Genomic DNA, 26,612 nt, shown 5'->3' on the forward strand with positions numbered 1-26,612 from the left:
TGACATATATAATTTAGGTATAATTTATTGGTATTTCACCAGACCGCAGACTTCGATAATATTTGATTAGCGGTGTTAGATACGAGTATATAAACTTTCGTCTTCCATTTTTAATTTGTTAGACCTCAGTGGGCCACATTGAAAAATGCAATAGTCCATGCAAATAGTGTATAAAATCTCTATATTCTTTATTTTGTAATTCGTATATTGTTTGGGGTATATAAATTTGAATTAGCTAAGCTTTTCGTAAATGTTCGTAGCAGTTTGAGTTTCTTATTTAATTTGAAGCAGAATCAGTTGAGTAAAGCTTTTCAAAGCTTTCACGAACAGCTTTCCGCTAGCTTATATGAATGGAATGTGGAATTTCGAAAATGCGCTGCTGCAGTGCGTTGCGGCTGCCGCGTTGCCCCATTTACTTCCCGTCGTTGACAAGGAAAGGGATACGCGTCGGAGGAGCTTTTGCCGGCATTTTGCCACAGTTGGTGGCATTTGCAACGGATTGTTGCGCCTGCTGCCAGCTCGATTCAGAAAAGCACAAGCACTGCCGACAGCCGCCTGACCTTCAAATTCGGTTGTTGTCGCCACGCTGCGGCGCATAAGCTTTTTAATTTTCGATATCGAAAGTGAATACCGATGCTGTCGCTGTCGCTGCTGCTGCTGCTGCTGTTGCTGCTGCCACTGCCGCTGTCGCAGTCGCTATGCTGCCTATGAAGATAAAAAAGTCGCAATAGGCACAGAGCATGGCAGTGGCAAAAGCTCAAGGTGAAAGCATCATCAGCTGCTGTTACTAGCGACAGCGACTGTGGCAGCGACTGTGGCAGCGACAGTGGCAGCGACAGTGACACCGACAGCGACAGCGCCAGCGACTGCGACTGCATTCGGACACTGATTCGGATGCCAATTTACGTTTCGGATTCGCTCAGCGTACGCGTCGTGCGTTTGCCGAACCTGCAGCGGCGGCAGCGGCATTGCTCAGGCGGGTCTCCAGCACGGCCGCTGCGTCCGTGGCCAAATAGTCGTTGGGTATACGCCGCGATGTTAAGAGCCGCGAACGCGAACGCAACGTTTCGCAGCAGCACGCAGCAGCACGTAGCAGCAGCAGCAGCAGCAACACCAGCAGCCGCCACACGCCAAACGCAGCACGCAGCAGTTAACTGTTGTTGAGCCTCTACAGCCGCAGAGGCTGTCGCAGAGCCGTCGAGCCGTTCAGCCGTTCAGCGTTTGCCTTGTGTTAGTAGCCGCCATCGTCGTCGCAGCAGCCAACGCGAACGCTGCCGTTGCCGTTGCCGTCGCTGTCGCCGTCGCCGTTGTTGTCGCCGCCGTCGTCGTCGTCGTCGTCGTCGTCGCCGTCGTTGTGGCTGTCGATTGCAATGCATGGGAAAGAGGAAGAACGCTAATTTGCATAGCGCCTAACGGTTCTCAAGAAACTAACCTGCAAGAAATCTTTATTTTTTTACTGTTGTATTTTTTTTCTGGTGCAAATTCATGACCTTAGAACTCCTCGACGTGTCTCGCGGCCTTTGAAGAATTATTTTCAAAATCTCGCTACACATTAAAACACTTTGTTGTTGTTGTTTTTTTTTTTTTTTATTATATTTTATTTTGGGGTAATACAGTTTTTTTTTTTTTCATGGTGGTTTTTGGTTTTGCTTGTTGATGCGCTGCGCTGCTGTCTTATTTGAGGTAGGTGCCCCCATACGCCACCTACTTGATTCATGCTTTTGGCGGCCGCCTAGTATAATATTTATTTGAATGATCGGGAAAAAAGAGAAACAACAAAACGTCTTTAATTAGTATTTAAAGAGCCATAAAACTGTTGTGACGTAAATCGAGAGACAGCGTCCAACAAATTTGCAGCTATCTTCCAGATACATTTACTTATAGATACATACGCCTCTCGACGTGTTGCCTCGTTAAAAATCATTTTCATATTCATAACACTGCAGGAGACCCAGACTCTATATAATCGTAGGCACAATTATCTACTCAATGTATGCGTGTGTGTGTTTTTTTTTTACTTTTATGACTTTCACATGTGAATTCTTGTTGCTGGTTTCTTGAAATGCTTCATCAAATGTTATTTTAATGTGAATTTGGTTTTCGGTTTCGGTTACGCTCAGGTCCACAGTCTATTTGGTTCTATCTAGTATTTTGCGCACTGCCAAACGTCCTTGAAATTTCCCTACATACATGTGCGTCTGTGTGTGTGTGTGTGTGTGTGTGACAAGCATCTGTCAAGCTCGCCATTTTGTTACAGAGTGATGCCATGAGGGAAAAGTCCAGCCTCTATTTGGAAAGTTTCCTTTACTTGTTACATACCCTATATGTTCATTACATATGGAGAGGTATACTGGTTGGATGTGAATATGTCTGTCTGTATAATCTAATATACAAGTCGACTGAGGCAAAACGAAGTTTTTATCGTTGTTCACATAGAGGGTAACATTTAGTTAATCAAACAATTCCCGATCAAGCCACAAAAATGTGCAATGTGTGTAAACATGTCTGTAGTAAACATAGAGTCAAAGAAGAAGAGATAGCAAACATGCTCTGTTCCTAGCGGTATAGCAGTGAACTATGCACAACCAAATCTTGAAACTCTGTAATTTAAACTAGAGCCATCAAATGCTTAGGGTGTTGAAACCGTTTCATCGATAGCTCTGATCCGAAATATTTATTGGTAAACTCGTTTAAAGGTGAAAAAAGAAAATTTTGTCAATCTTTTAAGTGAATTCTTGGTAAACTTAAAGAGATGAAGCCGAAGAGCGCTTGCAGGCGACAAAAGTCAATCTGAAGTCAAAGCATCGGACGTCACGACGCGAATTCAGTTAAATTGCGATATGAAATTCTCGCCGAGTTTGCATATTCGGCTCTAAGCATTGAGTGGGAGAATAGGTGGTGTGGGAGAACTTTGGAAAGAAGGCTAGAGTGGAGGGGGCAGGGAAGTAAGAGGCTTGGTATTGCTCGAATATGCTGACAGCGTGAAGTCCGCCGGGCAAATTCTACTTACTTATATCAATATGCATGACAAGTTTAAAAGCCTTGTGAAAAACATTAAGTAAAAGGAAGATGGCAGCAGCCAAAATAGCGACAGAGACATAGAGAGAGACAGAGATAGAGATAGAGATGGGGATGGGGATAGGGATGGGCAAAGAGAAGAGCTGCTGATGTAATACAAGGTGAAAGGGAAGTGAGAAGTGAGGCAAGGGCAAGTGGCAACTGGCAGTAAATAGAGAAAGTCAGTTTGCTAACTAAATGCAAAGTACACGCAACTAGAGTGGAAATAAAATGCGAATTGTAAAGCCAAAGTTCTAGCCTAGGATGTGACTGAAAGGATGCTAAAAAGGATGTGACGCTGTGATTCCAAAACGTACAAAAAGTATAAATGTGCCATGCTATATATGGGAGTGAGCCACTTGAAACAAGAAACAATTAAGGTGGGAATGAAAATGAAAAACTGGAAGAGAAACTGGAGAGGATTCCCTATAGGTCTTATGGAAAAAGAAGGAAAATAGAAATAGGGATAGAGATAGAGATAGAGATAGAGATAGAGATAGAGATAGAGATAGAGATAGAGATAGAGATAGAGATAGAGATAGAGATAGAGATAGAGATAGAGATAGAGATAGAGATAGAGATAGAGATAGAGATAGAGATAGAGATAGAGATAGAGATAGAGATAGAGATAGAGATAGAGATAGAGATAGAGATAGAGATAGAGAGAGTCTATTAAAATATAAGGACTACATATATGTATGTATATGTATGTACAAACGACCTATGATACACACACATACATACATATGTATGGCTGTAATACATTTGAGTCTGCTTTATTCAGAGTTCTCTACGCACTTGAAATAATGTTGTGACAAATAGAATTACAAATATTACTCAGATGTATATATAATGTACTCGTTGTGGGCTCGGAAGCTATAAAAACAAAGTACCGTTATTAGATGAGGGAAAATATACTTGAATTCAATTAAGCGAGGATGGCGAAACGGGAAAAAGGCAGCCAAATGGCCAATTGCCTATTTGAAGTACTTGCTGAAATATAAAATTATAAACATGTATATAGAGCACACACATATAGAGAATGCGAGAGGGATATATATATATATATATATATATATATATATATATATATATATATATATATATTATATAGACAGAGAGAGAGAGAGTGATATGCTGGCCGTGTGCACAATTTGCCTCATTTTGTTGCAAATTTATTGAAAAGCCGATAAAAAATTTCCGTTTCCTTTTTGTTTCCGTTGCCATTGCAGCATTACACAAAAAGAGCCGTCCGCAGGCGAGGCACGCCCACTCCCTAAAATAGGGAGCAGAGAAGGTAAAGCCCAAGAGGGCCACAGCTCCAACTCCAGCTCCAGCTCCAGCTCCTGTTCTAGTTCCAGTTTAAATTTCAGTTCAAGTTGAGCTAAACGCGTTCAATGAGCTGGAAATATCGGCCAGCAGCAGGAAAAAATCATGGATGAAAATGAAAACGGGATGCGAGTCCTCGCAAGAGCAGCAGCAGCAGCAGCAGCAGCGTCGGCAGCAGCGATTAGCAAGCAAAATGAATGCAGCAATAAATGATAATTGAATAATTATGAATAAACGTGACACCCTGACAAAGGCTCGATGCGAATACGCTTTAACTCGAACGCCCAAAACGCGAACGCGAACGTGAACGCGCACGTGTCTCTGTATCTGTGTGAGTGTGCATGTGTGCGTGTATGTGGGTTTAGTGCCTGTCCGCGTATGCGTGTGCGTATGTGTGTGTGAATGGGCCGTCTGTATAGCGCGCTTTTCGCACATTCGATTCGATTGAAAATTCGTCTATTTATTTATTTTTTTTTTTACATTTTTTTTCTCGTTCGCCTCAAAAGTGACGTGCAGAAAGAAATATTTGAAATTGATATGGAAAAAATGATATGATGAGATGATAATGAAAGTAATGTGCTTGGTGCTGAAGATGCTGATGAAGCCCAAAATGATGATGATGATGATGTGGATGATGATTATGTTGATAATGCTGCCCACACTGCAAGCCAAAGTCAAAGTGAAAACTAACTAAAAGCAAAAGCCAAAGAAATTCGAAAGCAATATCGAAATACATATATATATATATATTATATATCTGAACTATCTTTCGTTTTCTATGTAAAAAATGAACACTTGCTACAATTCATAAAATAATAATAATAATAGTAATTACTAAAGCTGGTAATACTTACCTCAACAAATAGCAATCCATTTGATATTATTATAAAAATCAACTAAGCAACGTGAGCAGCAGAGCAACCGCTTGGGTAAGTAATTGGCATCTTATGCCAACACATCCCTCCTTAATCTTGACACTGAATCCATTTCTCAACAATGCTCGTCAAGTGCGATGCGTCTAATTGTATTTAGCTTCACCCTTCGCACAGTCTATCTGGAGTCGAGCATTAGGAACATTGGAGAATGCAATCAACTTGCGATTTCTCAATGTCTGCTCGAATCAGGCATCAGCTCTCGCCCCTGTTGAATAGCTTTAATCTTTAATTAAAATTGGCGAAAAGTTTACGTCCACGGAATCCGGCCCTTTTCGTTTTCTGCCACCCCAACTGCGCAAAGCTCAGAGTTTAATTTACTGTAATCTATACTTCAAAGCAACGGGGGAATATAGTTTTCTTTGAAACTAAACTTCAGATTGGTAGCGCTGATTAGGTAGCGCTGAGTGGATAATTCCTTTGCAAGCGGCGACACTCCATGGCTGAATAATTTACTTGGGCTTATCAAATTGTGTTAGCCTTTAATCGAAGGCTAAACAGAGTCTTCCAATGATTTTATTTCGAGATTTTGATGATGAGAATTGGCAATTGCCTATAGTTTTAGTAAGACTCCAAAAGTTTTTATATTGTAATTTTTTCAGAGAACAGAGAACAGAGAATGTTAGAATTAACTTAATTGTCAATCAATCATAAAAATTGTGAATTTTTTATTTTATCTTTTTTGTTTTGTTATATGTATTTATTCTAAGCGCTGAATCTGTACAATGCAAGTGTAGTACCTTAACAACACAGTTATAATATATTATATAGAGCCTAACCTTCTGATGGTAAAAATTGTGAATGATATATATTATGATTGATATTCGCTCTGCTAGGTTATCAACGTGAGTATCTAAATATTACAGCTCCTGAGATACTGAAAATAGTATTTCCCAATTGGTATTAGGCTTAATAGATGCAGGTCCTCACGAATATTCACTGATTTATTTACATTATCAATTTAAAGAGGCTGGCTCTAGACACACCAAAAGACGAACGGACGGAGAGCAAGGCAGGCAGTGAACTAATCCAATATAGCAACGAGTCTTAAAATCTTAAATCAGATACTTGAAGCAATTTTCGTCCACAGTATAATAGTTTCATAAAAACAGAGCTTAATGACAAATAAGTCTATCTATTTATATCGAAACATAATGTTTATACTTTAACTCCGTCAGCTTTAAGTTCTGTTTTGAGAAATTCGCTTGGTTAGGCTTCGATCAATAGTGCTGACCTTGACCTAATGTAGTGCCAAATAATATAATGAAATTTGAAACTAATGCAAGCTGCCCTGTCCGTTGCACTCTTGAAAACATGCCGCTTTGATCTCCGGTCGCAGCGTGCAGCATGGCGTATGCGCAATATGCAGTAACATAATTAAGCATACGTCACGTGTGCCCCAGGAAAGAGCTACAGCAGCAACAACAACAGCAACAACATGGCCAACAACAACAGCAACACTAAAAGCAACAGGAAAGCCAAAGGCAGTAGGACGAAGATAAGCAAAAGGAAACAGCAAAAGGGAAAAAATTCAATTTGCCTCCATTTTATGAGCCCAAAAGCAAATCATTGACAATAATAAAGAAGCAAAAGCCCCAGAAGCTGCACGGTATGCTGTACGCCGTATACACAGCAAGCAGAGGAAATTCGCTAGCAGGGACTGCTGCCCGTTGTGGGTGGGCCTCCGTCGTAAATGTGAATGATGTTGATGATGGGCGGATAGGGACCGCACAACAGCGGACAGTGGCCAGCTAAAGTGCTCATAAACATTTTCAGTGCTCACAGACAGACACAGACACTCACACATACACATAGACTCGTATATTTTGCTTATGTTTTATGAAAGTCTCTTTGTGTGCAAATTTGTTGCGCCACAAACGCCAAAAACTCTAACAACATTTACCAAATATTTTCCACACTTCTCTAACTCAGCTGCTGTTGTTGTTGTCGCTGTTGCGAATTCTCGAAACAGTTGCGAACTGCTGCGTCCTTTGCACTTCTCATTTCTATTAATATGCTGCCGCTTGCTGGCATTCGCCTCAGAGTCGCTTTTGCAAACTTCCTGTATTTAATTTGCCTCAACGCTTCTCGCAGCTGGAGTCTCACTAACGAATCCAAATATGCGAGTCCTAAGCTCCCGAGCCCAATCCCCAATCCCCTATCCCAATCGCAATCCCAATCCGCATTGCCACCCGTTGTCTCCCTCAGCCGCCCACAGCGACAAAGAGCAACAATAATAACTTAGTGCTTGGCAGTTGAGCAGAGTGTGGGCTTGGCTAGGTGAGATACCCTGGAAAAATAAAGAGGTAGTGTTGTGGTTTATGGCTCATAAGCAATTATAGGCTATTAATATATATGTGTATGTAATACCGTTAGATATGATTGTATTTATATATTTTTTTTATATATTTTCTATGATTTTTATAAAATTATACAATACATTTTTCATATAATTTAGATTCCTACGACAAATTAATGTTAGAGTTGATAGTTGAGAAAGAGATAGATAGAGTTTCTTTTTACAGAGAAAATATAAAAGTTAATCAAATAAAATCAATTAAAAGTTAATAAAAATTACAAGTTAATTATGTAAATTTGTTTGCAGATTTACATCACTTTTAATTTTTAATCAGTTATTGTGCATACCCTTTCAGCATGCTCGCTGCTTTTCCAGGGTATAAACAAGCCCCGCTTGCACAGTTTTTATGACTCGCTGGAGTCTTCGCTTGTCTTTTTGTTCTCATCGCCGCTGCGAACTGCTTATAGTGTGTATGTGCCTGGAATTTTAGAGTGGCATAGCATCCAATGGCATTCACAAGCCTTACACACACACACACATACAAAGGCACGCACGCATTTGCTCACGGAGATACACCCACATCGCAGCAGCAGCAGCAGCCGAAATAGATGGCCCCCAACTCCCAATCTACTTATTTTGGCCATGGCGACAAGTGCCGACTATATCTTTGCTTTCCATTCTCTTTAAGCAAGTGAAGAGAGCATATTGGTTTGAAGAGCTTTGAGATTTGAAATATATATTGGGGGTGTACCAGATCTAGCTTATAGAGAAAGACTATACATCCACGGATTCATAGAGGGATTACAAATTATATTGGAGCCAGTGCTGGAATGGTGCATGACAAACCTACATATACAATTCGCCGTGCCTGAGTCAAGATCATCAGGGTCATCTATCTTATATGTAGATAGGTCTATAAATTATGTGGTTCGTCCATTGAAGACTTGGCACATCGGAGAATATCAAATGGAATGGGTTTATTGCCTAACTGCAATGATCTTACTCTGTTTACAGTTTGCATATTAACGAATCGTATTTGAAGTATATTGGTTTTGTAAAAGGTCTGTCTGCCCGTCAGTACCGAAATTTTGAATATGTAATAAGAGCATTACAGCTTTTCTGATCCCTCCTCCTGGGGCGTGGCAAATCAGTAGCTTAGTAATGCATATTTTGAATACTTTTCACTTTGATAACATACGTATATAATTGATATGTATCTACGTCAAGTGGGAGCATGGGTAAACTCTAAGCTTTGGACTTGAGCGACAGTTCCTGGACCGTGAATGAGTATTACGCAGTCGGTAGCGCCCGACTGGAATGAGTTTACTTGTTGTTTGAGCATCTAAGTGGGCTGACTTGCTTATAGAATATCTATGCATAGACTTACATACACAAGTATATACGTATGTATATATCTGTGATATGTTGTATATACTTATTAACTGTTGTTGTTGTTGGAGCTGTTGAAGTCTCAACTCTGATTCGATTGTTGCGGTGCGCTGCGTCGCTTGGCGTCTGCATTCATTCCAAAGCCAAAGCGGCTAAAACCTTAAGCCGCTCGAGCCGTTTAAGTTGTTCAGGCTAAGCACTGCCATTTCATTTGGGTAGAACTCTCGTGCTCCTGCTTGGTATTTCAAAGTCAGTTTGCTTGCTAAACAGTTGGGAGTGCAATTTGTCGTGGCTGTTTCAACTGCAACAGATGTTGTTGTTGTTGTTGTTGCTGTTGCCGTTTGTCCAAAAATAAAAGGCATTTTGGGAGCAGTGCGACAAATGACGCTGCTCCGCTGCCCGCCAGAGTTCCTTCTAAATTTATGTAAGTTTTATTTTTAATTTTTATGGTTGTATTGCCGTAGACGTTGTTTTTGTTGTTGTTGTTGCTGTTCATGTGGCAAGTCAAACCAGCCAGCTGCATTCATGTTCAGCGCCTGCATTTTTACACTTTTCTATTTTTATTTGCATTGAAGAGTTTTTTATGTGAGCGCGCGTCTTTTTTCGCATTCATTTTATTTTTTTATTTATTTATTTTTTTCAATGAGAATACAAAAGTAGGTGAATGGGGTATATCAGTCATGAATAAATGAAAATCTGGCTAAGAGAGCTTATATATTCCAGCACATTTGCTTTGTTGGCCTTTATATTGATCTCAAGAAGAATAAATGGTCGCTAATATATTTATAGTTTATTTATATATTCTATTATCGAAATATTGGTTTAAATCGATTTGAATCTATGATCCATACGGCATAGCTCGAGCACTATAGGAACTAGTAACACAGATTGTTCTCCCCTTTCATCTAGGACTCTAGGAATGAACCCATCGAATAAATATCTTTGAATAGTGAGATACTTAAAACTAATAATCGATTGATATTTACAAAATTGTTATTTTTATTTATTTATTTATTTTTTGAATAAAAATAAAATTATAGTTTCATATTTAAATACACATTAAAAGAACTCAGAAAAAAGATAAAAATAATGTTTGAATTTGTGTTTCAAGGGTATTGCCTAGTCGATCAATTCCGACTGGAATGGCTGCCTCTTTCTTTTATAAATTTGTGTTAAAGCAACTAATTTATTTAACATAAAACTAAAATAAATCTAACAGAATTCGTGAAAACAGAAAATGCAATAGAGAACGCGAGCCATTAAGAAGGGTAAATTATTAAAGGGTTTGGCTAAAAGGGAAGAATGGGATATTGAATATGTATATATGGGCTGAGTATATTAATGTATGTTAACTTGAGAGCCATATAATTTTCATGGAAATTTACTCTGGTGAGGTATCTAGAATGTCGTTTTGCTAGATCTCTTTAGGGCTGTGATACGTTAAGGTTTGACTAGCCAAGTCAATTTTCCCACCTCTGAAATAAGTTTAAACGTATTTAAAGTGCGCGAAGGAGAGAATCACGAACATATTAATATATTTCATATTTTATATTTCATATTTTAAATTTTATATTTTATATTTTATATTTTATATTTTATATTTTAAATTTTATATTTTATATTTTATATTTTATATTTTATATTCTATATTTTATATTTTATATTTTATATTTTATATTTATAATTTTGATTATAATCAATATATCTTGGCCATTTTCAATGGCAACAACTACATATTTGATATAATCCCTTAATACACATATGTGCAGTGTCTACTTTAAAAATCTGTATTTTAGTTGCTCATACTTGTTTCATGATTGTTCTCAATTGCCTTAAATACATGCAACTGCAACTGCTAAAAATGTATTCACGTAGAGCAAAGATGTAAATACTTGAGTGCTTTAGTTGTTAAGTAATAATTCAATTTCTTTGGACAGCTTTGTTTTTGTTGTTCCATCCAAAGTGATATATAGACAAGCTGATATCTATTATAAATTAATGGCCGCATCAAAGCCGAATTTATTGTCTATTGGTGACCTTTTCGGACCCGACCCTCGCATTTGACTTGTATACACATATGTAGCACTCATGTAGAGCCGCCCTGCCAGAGGTCGTTGTATTGAATTGTTTAATTTACATTGCGGTTTTTAAACTGTGGCAACTCTGCATATTTAATGGCTCGTTGCGGCCGCGCGGGGATGCATAAAATGTCAGATAAAAGGGTTCACAGCGGGCATCGAGCTGCGGGCGAGGTTTGCTTGCGATATGGTGCATATTCTAGTTTGGGGAAATCAAATTAACACACTACTATGTGCTAGCTTGTGTGTGTGTGTGTGTGTGTATGCAAATGGAATAAAAATATCGCAGCTTGCTTGCAGAGTATTCGCCAAGAGTTGTCAGCGATAAAGAAACAGGTGCAGATAGAGAGAGGGAGACAGATAGCGAGCGAGTGAGAGAGAGACGTTGTAGAGGTGTAGCTAGTAATCAAATAAGCTGCCTTTTGCACACCCAGGCGGTTGGGCCCATCAACTTATCCCAATCGTGTGAGGTGATAAACCAATTAAGAAATTATATTCATTTTTTCCACTCAGATATTCACGTGGGCAGCAAGACTGAAGGGATTCATAAAGGAAAGGGAAAGGCGAGAGATAAAAATGAAATATGTATAAGTGCGGCTGGGTGGGAGAGCGAGAGATGCACAGAGACACAGAAATGGGCGGAGAAGGAGAAAAACAGAGGGAGACAGAGATACTGCGAGAAATAGAGACGTGGAGACAGTGAGACGGGAGACAGGAAAATGGGAGATGTGGATACAGATGCAGGGAAGGAGAGGAACATAGGGATAGAGTCGACCCAATATAAATTTCCTGAAGCACATGTATTGGATTTAAGGAAATAACGCATACGCACTGTGAACATCAAAGATCAATGTCAGCGTCACCTTGGCTGGAATATATTTTAGCTATAGTTTTTAAATAGACTTAATGTATTCCCACACTCACTCAATCACACACACACACTCACTCACACACACATCGGTAAATTTCACATGCAACTGACACAGTTGGCACTGGGAAATCAAACCGATTTACGTGTTGTAACAAATGTCGCACAGATATCTAAAGTTGATCAGCGATCATTTGTCGCTGCTCGCAGCTTCGATTGTTCGGGGCGAATTTCATTAGTGGACCAATCAGGTGGGGGCAGTCGGTGTAGTGGATTGTAGACCAAATAGTATTGATAGTGATGAGGATTGATGGGCCAGTTAATGCCCTGTAATTGGGCTAATCACTATAGCGTTCTTTTGATTGTAGTTGCAGTTAAAGGGTATATATAGTATACATAGTCTGATAGTTTGAGTTCGTATACAGGTCAAGGACACTGCTACAGGGTATAACAAGAACATCACGAGCATTGGTAATCAGAGTAAGATTCTTACAGGGTATTCAGATCTCTTATCTGTACCAAGAACTTTTGTTATCCTATTTTATTTATGTATATAGCGCCAACCTACACTCTCTTATCGATTTCATGGCTACAGGGTATATTGAGAACAAGTCGAGAATTGGCAAACGAAATCAAACAAATTGAAAACGGGCCGACAAACGATCGACCGTCTAAAAAGCAAATGCCCGCTTGTTGTTGCTGTTTGTTTCAGCTATTTTATAGGCCCACGCGCAATAGCAATAGATACACACTTAAACGAATACATATAGATGTATATAGATATGTGTGTGTATATACATATATATACATTGATAAATCGTCAACGATATTTATAGGAGTTTCGCCGGCGACGCGCCCATTTGCGAAGGACAGAGTCAAAGGGCCCTCAGGGCCCGACTCGACAGCCATCGAAACACTTGCCGAGATACATTTTTTATGGTACGCGCGTGTCAATTGATAAACAGCAGCTCGAACAGTGACTACTCCCTTGACTGACCCCATCTGTCTCCATCCCTCGCATTGCCTGCGATGGCGAATGTCACAGCCACTGGCGCAATAAATCGACAACAAATTGAGAGCTAACAAAATAATTGGCCACAACTCCAGAAGCCCTGGACAAAAGTCCAAAATCTCTTCTAGCACACATAGTACGGACCCTAGAATGTGGTTAATTTGAAAGCGAAAAACGCATAATTAGATCAAGTCATATATTAGCCCATTAATCTACTCGACTTTATTGTTGAGCTTTGCAGGAATAGAGACTGCATCGATTCTAAGTAGAAGGTAAAACATTTAAGTATGGAAAGGACAGTGCTAAGACATACTTTCAATTTTATTGTGTAATTAATAAGTAATGAGGAAGATATGTCGAGTGGTCTAGAGTTGGAAAAGAATACAGAGAGAACCTAGCGAGAGAAAATTCAATTATTTTAGCATTTGGCTCTTTGATAAGTGATGGCAAAATGTTTAAGGATATGTCGTAAAAAGTAATTGAATTTATTTCATGTGCCAAATAACTCGACGACTGAGAGGAGGATTAAGAAAGAATGAAAGGGAGATAATGGAGGAGAGAGAAACATATGTATAGGCAGCTGTGTGGCGAAAGAGAGACATGAAAAACAAGAAGCAATAGAACGAAGAATTGAGAGAGAGAAATGAAAAGTAGCAGAAGTTGACAGAGAGAGATAGATGTAGAGGGAGAGGGAGAGAGAGAGAAAGAGAGGAAGAGAGAAATATTAATAGATAGAGAGAGACCGAGAGACAGAGAGGAAGAGTGAGAGAGATAGAGAGAGAGAGAGAGAAAAGAGAGAACGAAAGAAAGAGAGAGAGAGGAAGAGAGAAATATTAATAGATAGAGAGAGACCGAGAGACAGAGAGGAAGAGTGAGAGAGATAGAGAGAGAGAGAGAGAAAAGAGAGGGAGAGAATGAGAGATAGAGAGAGGGGCTGAGATAGTGAAAGAGAGAGGGAGAAAAGGAGAGAAAAAAGCAAGAAAAAAGAGAGAACCCGCAAAAAGAGAGATCAAATTGACAGAAGCTGAAGTAGAGGGAAATGAAAAACACAAAGGGGAAATAATAAGTGGAAAAGGGTGGATAGCAAAGAAAGAGAGACAGACAGAGAGAGAAATAAGAGCAGTGAGAGAAAATGAGAGAGTGAGATAGCGATTACAGCCAAAGAGAAAGAAAGAAAAACATAAAACGACGCACGGAAGGGCAGACAAAGAGACATGGGGAAAGACAGGCTGACAGATACTGAGGGTGATAAAGAGAGCTAATGAAAGCTGGAGTAGGTGGAAGAATACTTTAAGTAGAGTATAAGTGCTGATCTAGTTACGGTGTCAAAGAAATTGAAAGAGGAAAAGATAGTGTGGAAAACAAAGAACCAACAATTAACAATAGATAAAAGGGAGGCAAAAGACACGATTTATATATTTTTTTAAGAAATGTTTTTTGTTTATAAACACACATCAATGAGTGAATCGATAGGGAAAATTACACATTAAAATGAATCAATTCATATTATGAATATTAATTTCAATATATATATTGATTTCATAAATCAAATTTACAAATTCGACTTTCAATAGTATGAAATGAATATAAATAGATTAAAAAGATTTCACTGATAAAAAGTGGCGCAACGGCTCGGGTATTGAGGTTTAAATTTGATTTCGATTTGATTTTGGACGCGTTTATTTCGTACTATAGGATTTATTTATAGACCCCGCCGAGGTGGGCGTCGACTGCGACGTCGACGTGGGCTCTTTGGTTGAATTAAAAAATACGCAAATAAAATAAAAGAGCAAAAAAAGAAAAAAAAAAAAAAAAACAAAAACAAAAAACGTGCGACAAAAAATGTGAGTGCAAATTGCTATTTTTTGTTTGCTCTCAATTTTTAATGTACTCAGGCTTTTGGCCAATATGGTGTATGCAGTGTTTTAATTGGGCGAGTTTTAAGGTCAAACATACACACAATAGCACACCCACATACGCAATCAATCAATAAATAAATTGAAATTGGCGCAAAAAGCGAAACGCGAAATGCGAAAGAACAAAATTAAAGGCGAAAACGTTGCGGAAGCGTTTTGAAAGCGCGTCGATTATTTTAGCCAAAGCAACAACAGTGGCGAAATTGCTGCTAATCAAAAACTGCACGAATGTTGAAAACAGTGCCAGCAGCAAGCACAACAACAATCACAGCAGCAGCAGCAACAACAACAACATAAACATAAAGAAAGTACAGCAATAACTAATCAAAAGCCAGCGCTCTGTGGGTGGCCAGAGTTAACGGTGGCTGGCTGGTCAAGGGTGTAGCAAAGTGAAAGGTACTCATACACACACACACACACACACACATAGACACATAGTATATACACACCCACAACATGCATTTGTATAGGACTTAGAGCAATGCCGGCAGCTTAAATCGTTATTAGTATACCCTGTAAATAAAGATCGAAAAAAAAAATATATCAATGAAAATCAGAGAACATTATAAAAGTAAAGTGTGCATATTAAAAGAAAAAATTAATAAGAAACATAATTGATATACATTTTATTATTATACATATACCTGCACTCATTTTTCTTCTTACTGGACTACTCAAAGTGGCTCCCGAGCTCCTATATTTATATTCGAAAAATGTTGTAATGTGTCTCCGGCATATATGTAATATCTCTACATTTATGTGTAATAAATTAAAGCTAGCATTGAAATTATACAGATATAAATATACTAAGCGCAACAAATTCAATTTCAATTACGCCTCACACTTTTTAATTTAAGGCAAATAAATACTAAATAAAAAAAATTGTTCTATAATGAAATTTATTTTATACATAAATATATACATATATATATTTCGACTGTACAACATTAAATCAAGGCCGAAATGCTGTCAGATCCATTTTCCGATTTTCCATGAGGATGTCAACAGTAATTTAGTTGTTAAATTTTAAGTTAGTTGCGCTAAGACTATAGAAAATAAAGTTTTAACCGATTTGCCATTCCCTCAATGAGTATAGATATATCCAGCATATCTCTTTGATCTTGAATAGTTAATTTTAGTATGTATATATTCCGAATTTCAACTACCCAGCATGACGACTTTTCGGGCTTCTGAGATACCGGTAAGTGCATTGTCCGATTCGGCACGCCCCTAATGGGCGGATTGGGTAATTAGACTTGCAAAAGTTGGCTGATTTATAGAGTACCTGTACGTCGAGTTCTTCCAGTCGTGTTTATTCGCTTTTGTTGCTGTTGCCCGAATCCATTTTAAATTGAGAAAAATCGCAGCTACTGGCACGAAATCACGAAAACTTTTAATTATTTTCTAACAGGCGAACACACGCGAGCAGAGATACTGCGAGAGAGTGGGAGAGAGAGGGAGAGTAGGGAGGAAATATAACGGTAAGAGACAGCGTAGAGCATATGCGTTGTTAGGGTTTGCTGAACTTTTTCCAGGCACGCCATTTTATAAATTGTTAGGAAACGGGCCTCTCGTTAGAATCCCAAACAGTTATGCCAGCTGTAACTTGGCGTGTGTGTGAGCGTGTGAGTGTGTGCGTGTGTGTATCTGTCAGAAATTAAATACGTTAAATCGTTTATTGTGTGCGTCTGTCTGTGTGCATTGCGGTGTGCACATAGCGACGGCAATTTGTGGTCATTTCCTTTTCATCAGCTTGTGAAATTTTTCTATTTTATTGCTGGATCCTGCGACTTGAGCTGTGTACGTGCAGATGCTCGAATTACGCACACACGCACGTGCACACACAGAGAGAGAGAGAGAGAGAGAGAGAGAGAGAGAGAGAGAGAGAGCGAGACACATACAGAGTCGCGCACAAGTGCTCTCTGCCTCGGAATGTTTAGATTACAACAGCATACATTCTAAACCACACAAACACACACACACACATGCACACACGTGTGAAAGCAGAAGACGGGGCACACATATATTCTTCTTCTTCTTCTTCTTCTTCTTCTAGGTTTTCTGTAGCTGGGCTCCAAGCAGTTGCTTTTAGTCCAAATATTTTTGGTGAGCAGCCGCAGCTGCTGCTGCTGCGGATGCTTCCTCGTCTGCGCCTCGCTCTGCTTCACTTGCTGGGGTCTGAGGTCAGGCCACGCCCCATTGCCCCACATTTGGCCCTTGTGTGTTGCAGGTGGGTGTTTGTGTGTCACCTGAATGCCTAGCAGCTCAAATTAAGTATACGTCACGGTGGACACTTTAAGTGCGATTCTCTCATCAGCTATTCTACTTAAAAGCCGCTTCAGCTTGCCCTCTCAAGTAGATTTTAATTAAGGCAAATACAACCTTAGAACTGTTTATTAACATTTGTGCTTTAATTGAAAAATAATATATGTATATACATGTTTGCTTGGATATATATAAATGCATATATATACAAAGTACAAGTAAACATAAAAAATGATTTATTTAATTTTGAATCGCCTTAAAGACTTCCGACCATTTAAAGTAAAATTGTATACAATAAAACTGTACATATGAGGGATATACATATCTATAAGCGAGCTTCATCAATCTATGTTGGACTGAAACTGTAAGACTTTGTCCTTGATTCGAGCATCAATATTTATTTATAATTAACATTACTTTATTCAAACATAAAGCAATAACCAACCAATACGAATAACTGTATGAAAACGATAATTTCATGATTGACTAAATACTTTTGCTTGAACTTCAAGAAGAGGCAGAGGGAAGAGAATTTAAAGCAGAGAAACAAAAACAAGAAGAGTGAAAAAGAAAAATTAAAGAAGAACAAATAACGAATAAACAAAATTGAATGAAGACTAACTTTCACCCAAAATAGCCTAGAAAGACTAGGCTAGGCCTTCGCAGTGGATCTAGGAAAAGATTCGGATGTCACCGACCTCTAGACCTACTCGACTGGATCTTGACATATCTATCACATATCCCGTTGAGCATGAACAATTTGATGCCCTATGAATTCTGCCTTCGTTATTTAACATAGATAATTCTATCTCATTAATTTAATAAATTAAAATTAAGTAGTTACATAGTTATAAATAACTTGACAAACAAAAGAGCTTCATAAATTGGCCTGATTCTAAATTTTGAATAAAAGTAATCGAAGCTCAGGGTCTGCTAGCTTTTGGTAGGCCTTTGGGTATGGCCCATATAATAAACTCTTATCAATATAGGAGGGCTACATATGTACGTGTGGTTATACATACATACATACACATGTGTTGGCCCTGCCAATGTGTATATTTATCCAGTTTTTGCCTCTTAAGTCCATTTGTTGCATTAAAATTTTACAATTCTCTGCACAGGATTCACAATCTCGAATGCATAAATTGTGGAATGCAATTAATAAACACACACAAATTTCGTACGATGCGTGTGCGTGTGCGTGTGAGTGTGCGTGTGTGTGTCCGCCTATGGATAGCAAAATGTATGACAAAACTTTATGCAACCGCTTGAGCTGCGCGTGGCTCGTCCCCTGTGCCCCATTTGCATAAATATTGCTAGCAGCCCTGCCCTTTAGCCCCACACACAGCTTAAATGTTTATATGTACATCAGATTTATATATACATATATATATGACCCCAGCTTAGTTGCGTGCGGTCGCTAGGTGGCGCTGTAATCAACTGTGTCAAAATGCCAACGCAGAAAGTCAAAAGTCGTCGTCAAGAGGCAGCTGCGACAGCAGCAGCAGCAGCCTCAGTAACAACTGCAACATCAACCCTCACATAAAAGTCAAGTAAAATGTTACACAGACACACATACACACACGCTGCCAAGCAGGTGGAAGGCAGCATCCTAGGCACAAATATTGTTGCTGCAAACGAGGCAGAAAGTTAAGGAAAAACTAAAGTAAAAGCCAAGCGAAATCAAGCCGAAACATGTAAAAAAGCCCTCGACGGGGGGTGCTCGACTAGGAGATTCCCTGAGCCCTGTATAAATACTACACAAATATATAGCATAAACTGATGGGAAATTATTTACATTTTTGAGCATGGAGCATGTTTGCTTAAAGAAATATAAACAAATAAAATCAATATAAGAAAAATATGAACTGAAGAACAACAGATAGCAGCCTGGACCCGAGCCTGATATTGGTTGGGTGCACAACCGCCGCCACATCATATTTACGCAAGTAAGAGTACTCTAATAGAGACTGCTAGACTAGGAGACTCCCTGGACACTACAAAGAGTTGATATTCCCGCACGCTTTGCTAACTGCGGAGTGTGGGCAATAGTATCCGAATTTGTATTCGAATTATCTTCATCAAACGTGATCATAATGATCAAGTGTGTGAATATTCCAAAGCAGAATTCCCTAGTACTTGAAATACGGTTTTACTTATTGGTGGCGAAGGGGCGTAGTCTCCAAAATCTGATAATTACAAAATATTCGTCTTCATAAAATGTATATACACAGTAAATCTGAAGTCTCTAGGTCTAATGGTATTCAAATTAAGCTGAAAAAACGAAATAAATCTATCGATAATTATCGATAAAAAGAAATGGGATGAGTTATCAAAAATAATATGATACCATTCTGCGTATGGTGTAGGCGAGCATAAAATTCCAATTATATCTTCTGAGATCTCGGCGCTCATACGGAGAGAGGGATGTACAAATAGACGGATATAGCTATATCGATTCAGCTCGTCGCCCTGATTAAAAATATATACACGACTCTTTCTGCTTGCTACATACATTTTCATAAAAACATTGTATCCTGATTTCCCACTTTAATGTCTGGATTCAGAGCATACAAAAATAATAATAATAATGGAATTGAGCTGAGAAACGCCACCACTGTTCCAGCAAAATTTCACTGCTATAGCGCCATCTAGGGAATCTAATGAAGCGGTTCAGATTCAAGCACAATTCAATAGCAATTGTGATACTTAGACAATGTTAGAAAGCATGCAGCTGAGAGAAAAACGGTTGAATATTTAAATATACATATATATGCGTGCAGACGTATGGGAAGGCTCTGCTTAGTTTTGCGTGTCTCGTTGGTCAAGCGTTTTGTTTAATAACATCTGTATGACTAAACGAATTTAAATGATGCTTTCAGCAAGTGACTCACATATTCCATAGAATTTTTAAAATTCTATAAAAGTTGCCAACTCATTTACGTAATGCCTATATATGCGACTGATCTTCTTGTATATATAATATATATTAATTTGCCTGCTTGTTACATACATATTAGCAAAAACATTATACCCTGAGTTTCCTTGTTCAATGAGCTCTAATGATGGCAGCAAGCAATCGAGATACAATAGTCTTAAATGTAGATGAAAGTAGAGGCCTTATTGAGAATGGAGAGTGAGAGAGTGTTTGGGGGTATTTGAAAATATTTTGATGTAATGGTTCATTAGCTGAATAAATTTAGAATATATATAGAGCAGAGGGAAGATAGTCATAAAAAAGAATAGAATAATGTATAGAAATACAAACACAACATCAAGTGCTAAGCCTATACATATACATATTTATACCATATATAGGAGAGAAAACTACGCGAAAATATTAGGTAAAACAATTAAAATGCTTTCTTTAATTAAAAGATGATATTGGATGCTCGTATTGAAAAAACTGGTTAACGTTCTGTTACATATAAGCAACTTAATTTAAACAGATATTAGGGAAATAAATATAACATTTTTTAAGGTATACTACATTTTATACATGATCTAGACTAGCCATGTTCTGCTGGATTATAAAGATAGTTGAATGAATATATAGTTTTCTTATATATCTTATATATGGAAAAGTTGAATTCAATTTCCCACTGATTCTGTTTAAAGGCCATCATAGGGAGAGCGAGAGAGAGAGAGAGAGAGAGAGAGAGAGAGAGAGAGAGAGAGAGAGAGAGAGAGTGAGAGAGAGAGAGAGAGTGAGAGAGCGGTTCCAAATGCTGCTCTTTACATTAATGGTTACATTAATATCATATGCAATTTAAATGATTTCGATTTCTAATGGCTGTACTTCATATATTGAGATCTAACATTGCTGAGTACCGCTAAACTAAACTGTTATAGTATATGTAGCGACACAAGAGCATGTCTCTAATGCGCTTAAGTGATTTGAGCTCTCCTACATGGTATCACAAAATGAAACGGAAAGAAAACGAAATGAAATGCAAAAGCTGACAGCTTGACGAACGCTGACAGGGGGCCACGCTCATATGTGGGCGAGTGTTGGTGTGTGTTAGAGTGTGTAACAGACAGGTGTAAAAGCTCTGCAGCGATAGTTGCTGCCACAGCAGCGGGAGCAGAGGGAGTGGCGGGAGCAGTGAGAGCAGCTGTTCGCGTTGTTTTGCTTGTTGTAATTGACACTTTAACTCGAAATTTGACGCAAATTGCAGAAGCAGAGCGCTAGGCAGCAACAACAATGTCGTGTGGGCGAAGTGGCTAGGCAGCAACAACAATGTCGTGTGGGCGAAGTCGCTAGAGGGGCGTGGCGTGAAAAATATGCCAGCGGCAGCGGTAGCAGCAGCAGCAGCAACAACAACAATGCATTTCAAGTGTCGCCTGCGAAACGGAAGTTCTCAAGCTGCAGCCGAGACGAATACAAAGTGAGAAAGAGAGAGAGAGAGAGAGAGAGAGAGAGAGGTACAGTGAGAGAGCGAGTGAGACACGCGTACACTTAGCGTTGACATAATGAATTGTAATTTGAACAGACTCGCATGCAGGGGCGCAACGCATTGAAGCTTTGGCTCAGCCTCAAAGTCATTTGCTATTAACTTAAATTACGTATACGCTGCATACTTTTGTGCGCCGCATGCGAGTGAATTTAATGCCAGTAGCGAATTTTACAAAAGCAGCGCATTAAATTCACCTGTCCTGGTAACGCCAGCCACCCGCATACACACACACACACACGCACACTAGCACTCACACATATATACATAGAGCAGCAGCAGCAAAATTTATTGTTTGCGCCAGGCAACATTTTTAGTGCGCCAGCTGCCTTTGCCTTGATTAAAGTAAAAATTCACATACGCACACACACACCCACACACATACACACACACACATATGGCTAGAGCATATGCACGGCTATGTTTGGCGTTTAACACATGTAAAGCCGCGGCAATGGCTTTTGTTGTTGGCCGCCTGCTGTGAAAATGCGCGAATGTTTAATGCCAAATAGCAGCAGCAGCAGCAGCAGCAACAACAACAACAATTGGAGACACAGCAACAACAACAGCAAAGACAAGATGCTTGACGTTATGTAAAGTCTTGCAATGCCAACAACAACAACAACATCTACTCCTCTACTACTTTCAGCAACAACTTTTAATATTATGTGTGCAAAAAAAAAAAAAAAAAGTTTCGTGAAAATGGATGTACCGTTACATTTATGGCACTATGCTAATACCCCAGAGAATGTTGCTTATGGCATGCAAATATATATACCCATATATGCATGTATATGCATTTCACTATATATGTGCACATACATACATACGTATATCTTAAGGCACGTGGAAGAGCTGTGCTTAGCCCGGAAACCTTAGCTAAGCGACAGCTGACAAACGATCTGGCAACTCTGGCGTACCAAACTATGCACAATGGACTAGTTTAGGCAATTTGCCAAGGCGCTTAGCATTTGGCGCTAGCCGAAAAAAATTAAATATCACAATATATGTATCATGTTAAGTGAAAGATATTTGTGTGTATATATATATATGTGTGTGTGTGTGTGTGTGTGTTTCTATAATAATATATATAAATCTGTATGTGATAAACATTCTATTAATATATTTGGTTTGTTATGACTGGTGAGCAGTCTGCTGATCTGATTAATGACTTGCTGATGAACAGTCTAATGAGTTGATTAAAGGAATGATGAGTTGACTGATGAAGAGAGCAATTAATTGACTGATCAGCTTTACAATGAACAAGCTAATGAGCTGACTGATGAGATTATGAGTCGATTGAAGTATGGGTGATGGTATGGTATGATGATTGCTAATGAAAAGAGTGCTAAGTTGGTTGAGGGAATGAGTTCTGACCTGAATAATGAATAATGAGTTGACTGATGAAGTGCGTAATAAAGTGATTGATAACCTACCTAATGAACAAACTGATGAGTGGACTACGAGTCGAATAGATTGATAAGTTCGCCGATGAAGTGAATGTTGAGCTGGTTGATGAGCATAATAATAAGGTAACTGATGAAGTGAGTAATAAAATCAGCCAAGCTTCTAATGAACAAACTGCTGAGCAGACTGACTACGAGTTGACTGATGAATAGAATTGTGGATTGGGGACTGATGAGCTGACTAATGAATTGATCAATGTATTGGCCGCTGGGTTGATGAGCTGAAAGTTGGACAAACTAATGATTTGACTAATGAGCAGATTAAGGAACTGAATGATGAACAAACGATGGCAGTCAAATGACTGAAGAACTGATTATTAATAATAATGCATTAAGTGGTGACCTGAACTATAATCTGACGATGATGATATAAGTTGTTGAAAGGACGACTTACAGTGGTCTCGTTTTTTATTTTATTTATTTTTATTATTTTTATTTTTATTAGGAAGCACAAGAGCATCTTTTTTGAAGATAACATGAAATTGTTGATTTAGAGAGATTTTCGGCCAAAATAAAGAATTATGCAGAAAACTGAATTATCGTCTAACTGCATTTAGATTAAAGGAATTACTATTTTCATATTAGCGCAAAGGTATCGAATTGGGATACCTTTAAATTCGAATTTTGGATTGCTATGGAAATTCTCGGATATACATAATGACGGATGAGCAGAGTATTCAGCGTATTTGGAATTCGAGAAATATTACTAAATACTTATACATTTATTGTTGAATTCGTATTCTGCAATAAGAATAACGTGTAAATTTATATAAATGATTAGCTGATATATGATAACTCTATAATATAGCTAATATATTATTTATAAACCACATCAAAGGTAATTCTAGCATTATAGCTCGTCTTGGCTACGTTTTATTCGACTTACACAACCCTATTTGCATGCATATACATATATGTGTACATGTATAGGTATGTGTATGTATGTATTTATGCAGACATGTTTCACAATGCGACCTATTAAATTATGCGAATGTGTGATATATCGTTAAATATGTATAAGACTCGTCGCATTCCTCCTCCATATGTCGAACACAACAGCGAAACACAGCATTAATGTGTGTGTGTGTGTGTGTGTGCGTGTGTGTTTGTTAACTGCTTTGACTGGCAAATTAACATATTCCGAGCGAGTTATCCCTTAATGCGGCGTCCCATCTTTCAGTTTCTTTTGCTCAGTCTGACAGTGACACGCGGCGTATGCGCGCCTTAATGCGTCTCTCTCTCTGTATATGTGTGTGTGTGTGTGAAGGTCACCAGCTACATTGGGTGCCCCGCTGTCTGAGTGCCAGCAATCATTGCCCTTAAACCCCATGCCCTGCACCCGTCTTAACCTCTGCCGGGCCCCATTCGCACATTGCCAGCGGCGCCTGTTTGTCTGCCGTTGCTGCTGCCGCTGCTGCTGCTTTTGGGCTGTCGTTTGTTTTGTTAATGAGCGAGTGCCTGAACCACGCCCACCCACGCCTCACCCATGTCCCAGCAGCCCCAGCTCGCATATGAATAAATAATTAAAAAGTGTTTGTTCTTCTGGTTGAGCTAAGCAGCCGCAACGTTTGCGCCCTCTCGTCGTCTGCCCTCAGGTAAACTTTGCAATTGTTTCAAAACGAAGCGAAACGAAACGAAACACAACAAGATTTTGCATATCAGCGCCATTCAGCTTCCGCTGACACATTTGGCAATTAATTTTCAAATATTTTCAGCTGCTGTTTCGTTTTAGTTTTCTGTTCCTTTTTTTTGTGTTTTTTTTCATTATATTTTGGGACTGTGGGTGTTTGGTTCGAAGAGGATGCCACAAAGCCGCAGAACACGGCTGTGTGGTTACCTGTTAAGAGCTGACAGCGTTTTGGCCGGCTGTGGGGAGGTGTGGTTGGTTTAGTTTGTGGCATTCACATTTTCGACTACGCTTCCGTTTCCGTGTTTGACACCTGCCACTACTTTTCCGGACTGCACGACTACGTCACCACAGCACCGCCAGCGCTGCCCACAATAGTCGTTCGTTTTCGGCAACCAGATGAGCCGAAATTCCGTCATCCATTTGGGGACCAAGCGACGAGCCATGAAACAATGGCACGATGGAACAATAGAGCCATGAAACGGGAGATAACACAGCAATGCGATTATGAAAGACGAAACTATAAAAGAACGAAAATTAAAGGATTGTACAATAGCTAACAATGGATATTATGATCATGGTTGGTAGTGCTAAAAAACTTTGGAATAATGGAAGAGAGGCTTCATAGCATAAGCACTGTTAAGTTATAGATCTATATGAGATTAAATTCATGCTGTGACGGGGAACGTTGAGATTATGTAGGCAAATTGATATTAACGTTAAATGGAACAACGGAATGTGAAACACTAGGGATTTATAACTGGGAAAGTTTGTATTATTAAAATTGAAACGAATATTGTGTATAACTTAAGTGTACTGACGGTATATGGAATCGAAACAAAGAGAAATATACATAGACTATAAAGCAATACTACTAAGATCTTTTGAAAACATTAGAGAATTATGATTAAAGATAACTTAAGACAATAGATTGATAGCATACACTGTAGAAACGTAAACTACAATAATTAAATATGTATAGTGTGGTACGGAAAGATGGGAATATAATATCAAGCTAATATTAATCTTAAAAAGAAGTAGACTAGATAATAATCGAAAGAGAAACATTATTGCCGTAGTTAAATTTTGTATATAATAACTCAAATTGAAGTGCATCAATATATATGGAACAGTGGAACGCAGCTATAGTCTCTAGAATTGAATCATAATACTAAAAATTCCTGAAAATATTCCTGTTGCTGTTAGACTCTGTGAACTGTGCCAAAATGTGGCTTCAAATGTTTCTGCTGCGACTCGCATACTTTATTGCTCTTCATATTTTATTTTTTCATGGCGCTTTCATTTATAATGAGCAATCAAACTTTTTGTGTGTCTGTGTGTGTGTGTGTGTGTGTGTGTGTATTATAGATTGGAAATATTCATTGCGTTTGATTTCGCCTCTCAGGCGCATGAAATTCAATGCTAGCTAATTCACTTGCCAGAGTGTGTACAACAGCGCTGCTGCCTGCTGGGGCCACGCCCACAAAGCGCTCACAGTCCTCCTGTGTGGCAGCGAAATTCGTATTTGGAATGTTATACTGTCACCTGGTTTTATTATGTATACCCTTAACCCATTGCAATGGAAAATCAGGGTATAATGGATTTGTTAAGGTAGAAGGAGGCGTGGTTGACTCCACAACGAGCAACGAGCTAAGTCGATATAGCCATTTCCCTCTACAGGCTCGTGTATAACATGCACATAACATGTTTAAATAAAGCGATAAATATTATCGTTTTAGTGTTATCGATAAAGAGCCTCATTGAAAATGAATGAAATCATATTTCATTTTTGAGAGCTGGAGTGTTCAAATTTTGCATATAAATTCTTGTGTATACAATATTGATTTTCGTCATATTTTGAACACCGGCCGTAAACCCATCCCTCTCGCTTAAAATTCGCAAACAAGTATTTATGGTACA

At 38.7% G+C, this 26,612-nt stretch overlaps 1 protein-coding gene across 5 annotated transcripts in view; it reads left to right on the forward strand.

Annotated features, from left to right (window-relative positions):
• The first annotated feature begins 993 nt into the window (after positions 1-993).
• Sh (Potassium voltage-gated channel protein Shaker) overlaps positions 994-26,612 on the forward strand; it is a 206,676-nt gene continuing 181,057 nt past the window's right edge. The window contains exons 1-2 of one of the 5 annotated variants that reach the window (XM_089474131.1): positions 994-1,434; positions 4,893-5,315. The gene's annotated coding sequence lies outside the window, so the exon portion shown is untranslated. Of the gene's footprint in view, positions 1,435-4,736; positions 5,316-26,612 lie in introns of those variants that run through there. The other 4 variants (XM_089474132.1, XM_089474130.1, XM_089474133.1 and 1 more) reach the window with 4 other exon arrangements.

The sequence above is a fragment of the Drosophila arizonae genome, chromosome X (assembly GCF_054131065.1).
Source record: "Drosophila arizonae isolate 15081-1271.41 chromosome X, UAZ_ARI_1.0, whole genome shotgun sequence".
Lineage (NCBI taxonomy): Eukaryota > Metazoa > Arthropoda > Insecta > Diptera > Drosophilidae > Drosophila > Drosophila arizonae.